We start from the raw sequence: 6,887 nt of genomic DNA, 5'->3' as shown, positions 1-6,887 counted from the left end.
AGGGAGTCCCGTAATCAGTAGCTACTGGACCAAGGTCCACTGTCGGCACTGGACCAAGGTCCCGAAACTACGTGGTTTTGGTCAGTTTTAGCCTAGTAAACTAATTAGAACTTACCCTAATCAATTATTCACCTAAATCAAGAAAAAATTAGAGAAAATATCAGAGGAAAAGACGAGCAGCCCTAGTTCAAGAACACAACGAGTTTTAATCAGTTCCAACCCTGAAAGTGAAAGATTTCTCTGTGGAATTTGACACCAAGTATGTGGGATTTCACTAGTGGGTTCCTTTCACCCATTAGGTCCCTAGATTTCAGTCAGAATCTTGATTCCCTTAATATTATCTAGACCTAGGGTTGTTTTAATGTTAGAAATTATTAGGTTTTTAGCTGTTAGAATGATCCAAATTAGATTATCATGATTTTAGTATTGTTTTGCATAGATTCCTTCATAAATTCAGAACCCTAGCTATATAGTTCTTTTAGATCATGAATTGCACGTGCTAGGCCAGTTATTTCATTTATACATGCCTTAGATTCGAATGTTTCATTATTAGTACATTAATGTTGCATTTTCAGTTAGCGTGTCAGTACAATGAGCTATTCAGTATTACAAGAAATCAGTCATAAATTGTTAATTACATATTCAATTGGGAGTAGCTTAATACCGAGTGTACTTGGGTTCAACGTACCCGAATATTCCCAGAACTACGTGCCCAGTAGGTTTATTAGTACCCTATGTGGGCATTACATTTTAGTGATCATGCCAGTCATGCCTCTATACCTCTAGTAGAGTAAATTGGGTCCTCTCGGTGGGGAATATAAATCGGACTCCACATTTAGCTTATGTAGTGTTATGTCGGTTATTAGTAGCACCCTTATAGTCAAAATCTATTGCATTGACTATGTTATCAATTACAGTCATATTTCAGTGTCAGCATGTTATAAACTACGTCATTGCATTTAATCATTTCATGTTCAGTATTTTCAGTATAGCATCATGCTTATCTCATATCATTGCTCAGTTATATTCTTTGTTCAGTTATGTATGTTGTTCAGCTTTATTCTATCCTGCATACTCAATACCTTTCAAGTACTGACGCATACTTTGTGCTACATCTTCTCGTGATATAGGTTTAGGTTCTCAACTTCTAGATCAAGCACAGATCAGTTCCCGATCTTCAGCTCAGAAATATCCAAAAATGTGACTGTCGACAGTTTGACCCTTAGAAATATTGATCATTCATTTCATGGGATAAGTATTGGACAAGACATTCCACTGGCTCCTTATTTGTTCATTAGTGAGGAATTTGAACAAACGCTGGTGTTTCACTGGTAACCAGATTGTCTTTGTAGCACTTAACACCATACCAGTCGATTCACCAAGGTCACTAATATTCGTCCTCATTATTAATTTGGAATTTTCTTCATTTGCTAGTTGAATTATTTCCCAATAGTGAGCGGTTGCACAAACCCCCGCACAAAAATTATGCGTCATGCGTTGAGCCAACATCCTTATACCTCTCTCACCACTTAAATCAACTGCCACAAATAAAGCTACATAAGAATCAATTCATTTTAATATTCAAAAGTATAAAAAAATAAATGTCACAATAATTGAACCTCTATGCATGATTACCTATGGGATCAATAATTGACTTCATCACTTTCAAGAACTAATATTGTCTTTGCAAAGTAGCCATCCACCTTTGAGCACCAATCCCAGACCAGTCTTTATCAAAGGGCAATACCAATCATGGACAAGATTTTCATTATATTCCATGTGCTCAATCCATGTAACCTGAAAATATTTCATCAATATTACAAAATCACTAGAGAGAAAAATATGAGCTTGCATGAAATATTAATTTAATTATTAATTAAAATAAAATGGCCATTATTGGAGACAACTTAGAAAATTCAGCCATTAAATAAAATAGTCAATTACAAGGAATGTATCCTCAAAAAAGATTTCTAGTGGTCTTGCCAATAAATATGGAAGGAGGGAGTGTGCAAAATATTTAGGTCTTGCATTTGGTATGATGCGAGGATACCAAAAAATTGCAGAAAAATTAATGCATCTAAATATATTAATTTGAAAGTGAGCATAAAAAAATTAGACAATTAGAATTTTATTGCATGGTTAGAAGGTGAAAAATAATAAAAAGAAATTCTTTATCAAGAAAGAATATAGAATGTTTCAACCAATTACTAAATAGTTGCATTACTCAAAGCTAGAAGAAAATTGATCTTTCTCATTCCGAATAAATAAAGAAAAATTCAGATAGAGAACAAAGCACTACAATGAATAGATAAATTGTATTATAAAAAAATCAATAAAAATAAATCAACAAGAATAAAATTAATAAAATATGAGCAATCTAGCTCATTGAATTTTAAAAAATATAAACGCCTATGAAATGCAAAATAAAAAGACAATTTATTTTGAATTACCTGGCAATAACCATTTGGCATATCTTGTAAAATACAGCCAGATGGGAGCCTTCGACCATTTTCAATTTCGATCTCTTGTGAACCTTCTTGAATTGTGTAAATAGACACATCGACAATAGCTCAGACACCTTCAACATGTTTCTTACAGAATCGGAGAAATTGTACTTCGCGAACAGATACTAGGTTAGAAATGATTTGCAATTCGGTTTTAATCTGCAAATCATTACTTTCAAGTTGTTAGTGCATGTAATAATAAAATAAATACGATATGTAATTTTCATCAAAATAGTAAGTAAATAGAAATACCAATAACAGAGAACCGCTCTTATTTCCACCTATGCCAGTGGAAATCACATCAGTAGTATATGTTTTTCCAACAATGCATGGAAACATCTCTACCCACTGCCTCTGCATATATACAATACAGTACATAACAAAAAATAAAAATATAACATGTCAACACATACTTGTCTTCATCACTTGAAGTTAAATTTGATTGATTAAAATAATATGTAACAACTAATTGAAGCACCACTAAAAAAAACTAATAAAAAGATATGTCAAATATATTAAAAGTAAGAGTACAACTAATTAAAAAGAATAAAAATAAAAAGAACTAATTATTTACGTTAAATAAGGGTTAGGTGGTAAGGAGATGATAGTTCTTAAAATGAGACAGAGGAAAACATTGAATTTAAAATGTAGAGCCTACGTATCTTATCCATAAGTGTATTCACCAATGCCAAACTGGTGTCAGCCACTGTACCCGATGCCCTTGTGGCTTCCGTTGTGAAATGCTCAAGTTTTGTGCCAATTAATGGGGTAAACAATCGAGCATATTTTTTAATATTTAATGTTTCTCCACCTCCATCCAAACTGCTTACCCAAAGAGGTTTATCATTCTCATACAGCCTAGAAAGCTCATTCAAGGCATCCATAGCAAGATTCAATAACACCATCTTATCCTGCACTACATCTTTATTAAATAAGCTTAATTTGTACGCTTGGGCGGTAAGCCTTTTAACTTCATCTTCCAATTGGTCATGCTCAGTCTTTATTTGATTCTCATCAATGTTTTCTTTACAATTGTCACGAATTGAATTTTCCAGGGCATCCTTCATTACAATATTCTCTATGCGAAGCTTGTCATTTTCTTGCTTCAGAGTCTTATTTTCGTACAATTCCAATTGCAACTGATAAAATAACACAATTCATTTTTATAATCAATTATACAAATTTCACATAAGAAAAACATAAATTAAAGGAAAGAAGTGTGATATGCGTCACCTTCATTTGGGTTCTTTTATTCTGGAACCAATTTTGCACCTGGTTGATGTCCATGGATAATTTTGTTGCAAATTCTAGTTGTACTTTTTTGTTAGAAAGTGAATTCTTTTTGAAAAACCTATTCCCAATGGTATAAAATAAACAATGATCAAAAAATCAAAATTAACATAAGCAAATAAACAAGTACAAAATAAATTAGAATTATACTTACGTTTCAAGCTCTTGAATCTGATCGGCATTATGCCTAATGGGTTTCTTCCTCTTCGGTGATGATTCACCAGGTTCATCTACAGATACACCACCAGTTATGTTGTCACCGATAGAACTTCTCTCTATTTCTTCCTCTCCTAATCCGCCTATCACAACATTAATCAAACTTTCTTTTCTCTCATGCATGTCACTATGACCTTTCATCTTTTATTTCTGAACAAATTTAAGATTGTATCAGTTCAACTCATCATCATGCATATGTGATCATATAATACCAGAATTAAAAAATTATTTGGTTCCAAGTAATTGTAAATGAAAAGAAACAACATATCAAGATACTAGAACAAGAGAATTATTTGGTTCCAATTATATTGCATAAGTGAAAAACATATTTTATTGAAGCAATATATATTCAGAAAGAGTTAAACTCATATAGTAACATAAATGGAGCGTCTAGTTATCGTGAAAGGTGGTAGTAGTTAGTAATTACGAATCTATAGACTAACTCCATTTCCATTACTATATTTTTTTTTACCAATAAAGACTTAAAAAATTATTTAAAAAATACAAATCAAACTCAATTCACCTATCCACATCTGTCATTATAACAAATTTAAGTTAGGTCTTATTCTTTTTAGGAGTGTCTTAAGTCATATCTAAAACATCTAATGCGACGTAAAATATAGAAAAAAATATATCGTATTAGTTAATTATCTATGTTGAGCTTATACCAAATAGCAAAATTAGAGAATATTCACGTAGTCAATTGAAATTTATCTAGGGTTAACACATAGTTGTTATTATTGCTTGTCCACAAGAGACAAATTCATTTGAGGCCTATGGATAACAAAAAGGAGAGAGAAAAGGGTGATAAAATAAATCGTAAATGGAAATTTTTCAAGAAAAGGATGGTAGAAAATTCTATTCTAAATTCACACCAAATGATATTTTAAAAACAGAAAACACTTTTTTATCAAAATATTCGTTTTTTCATGAAACCTAAAATTTGAAACCCCATATATTTCAATTTATATTTCATCGTGTCCCTAAATAAATTTCAAATATCTTTGACTAAAGATGAAAAAGAATTTCAAAGATCTAATTAAAGATGAAAAATAATTTCAAAGATCTAATTAAAGATGAAAAAGAATTTCAAAGATCTCGAAAAAACTCTTTATTTTCGCATCTTAAACTCATGTTGAACTATTTATTATTTTATAAGATGTTCCCCAAAAATATTCCATATATCACAAAAGTTACATTGATAACTTATAAGATCTATAAACCAACAAAAAACAACCTTGTTTACTCTCCACTAAATAAAAAGCATTAGACTTGGAGATCATTAAAAGCTGATGTTTAGAATGCAGACATACAAGGTATATATGGGGTATTTAATTTAATGAATTTACAAAAATCTTGCAAAATAGGAACAAAAAAGGTAGAAAAGAAATGAAGAATTAATTAGCATATAAATTACTTACATAGAATGACAACACGACTAGCTTAGTACTTGAAGAAATCAATGGGAAGACTCAAGAATACAACTACTTGATTAACTTAGTGAAGCAATTTTAGAATGGTCTGAAAAATATGATTAGTAATAGTTATATATAGTTCAAGTTTTCTCTAGATTGGAAGGAGAAATGAGTCAACTTTGAGTTGTTTCCTACTCACTTACCAAAAGATAATGATATAGATGTTTGACCAATTGACATAATACATAAATATGCACATTTAATTAACTTTATTTTATATTTATGTCCTTCAACTTTGACTGTGAACAAGTAGACACTCGAACTTGTATAGAATATATAATATGGAATATCATACTAGTTATTAAATATTAAATAATTACATATTATTGCATTATGATGGGACGATGCATTGTTATTTTTTCATGAAAAAAATATGATTGTTGTGAAAAGTCATTTGTTCATGAAAGAACATGACTCATATGAAAAGTTATTTGATCATGAAAGAACATGAATCTTATGAAAAGTCATCTCTTAACTTCTATAAATATAAATATTCTCTAGAAATAGCCTAAGAAAAATTTGCATGTATAAACATAGGGCTTTGTTATATTCTGAAGGGATTTGTTTGTATTTTTCCCAATATGTATACATGCAATATCTCTTTAAAGAAAGTTATTACACGCCTCAAAGTTTTCTTCTTCTTCAATTTTTATTTCCTATTATTTTTTTCTAACAATTACGTTATTGCTCCAAGACATCAATATTTGCTAAACACCTCAAAAATTTCTATATTAAGATCCTTATAATTCTTCGTAGGTGTATATATTTATACTGGGTGATTTTGTCACAATCTAAAAAATGAACGTGATGACACTTGTCTATCCTTACTAAGACAAATTAGCCTCAACCCAAAAGAATCAAAAGAAATGTAGAAAGATAAAGCAAGAACAACATAAAAGTAGAAAACTTATTCATTTTATTAACACCCCAAAACCTGGTTGTTACATGTACAAACCACTAATACATAGAGTGCAAAATTAAGAAATAAGTACAACTCTCAAGTCTTTATTTCTCAATTAGAACAAAGCATTAAAAGATGAAATGGAGGGTCCGTTGGGATGACAAGCAACTACCTCTCAACAGGTCCTTGACAAGCCTTGGAAATGGGAGAGAAAGAACAATCATGCTATACTGGGCTCGCAACCTGAACAAGTGTAGAAGCAAGGAGTGAGTACCAACAACACGGTACCCAACAACAAATCTAATAAAAAACAAATTATAAATCGAGTACTCCATTAATCCCAACTGAACCTCCTGAAACTAAAATATGCATAGAAATCAGCCCAACCTAAAAGTTCTACAATACACAACTCACAAGGCTCAATAATCACAATTCAACAATCAACACGTATCAAGTACATTAATCTCAATATCAAGTAGATCGATCACAAGTAACTAGTGC

General features: G+C 31.0%; 1 pseudogene; it reads right to left on the bottom strand.

The window, feature by feature from the left end:
• Positions 1–1,182: 1,182 nt before the first annotated feature.
• On the bottom strand, positions 1,183–4,151 carry LOC125819308 (homeobox-leucine zipper protein ANTHOCYANINLESS 2-like; annotated as a pseudogene).
• Positions 4,152–6,887: the final 2,736 nt, after the last annotated feature.

This window comes from Solanum verrucosum, unplaced genomic scaffold (genome assembly GCF_900185275.1).
Source record: "Solanum verrucosum unplaced genomic scaffold, falcon-dt-bn FXZP01000207.1, whole genome shotgun sequence".
Taxonomy (NCBI): Eukaryota; Viridiplantae; Streptophyta; class Magnoliopsida; order Solanales; family Solanaceae; genus Solanum; species Solanum verrucosum.
Note: the sequence above shows the minus strand (reverse complement) of the source record. Positions and strands in the feature narration are given on the sequence as shown.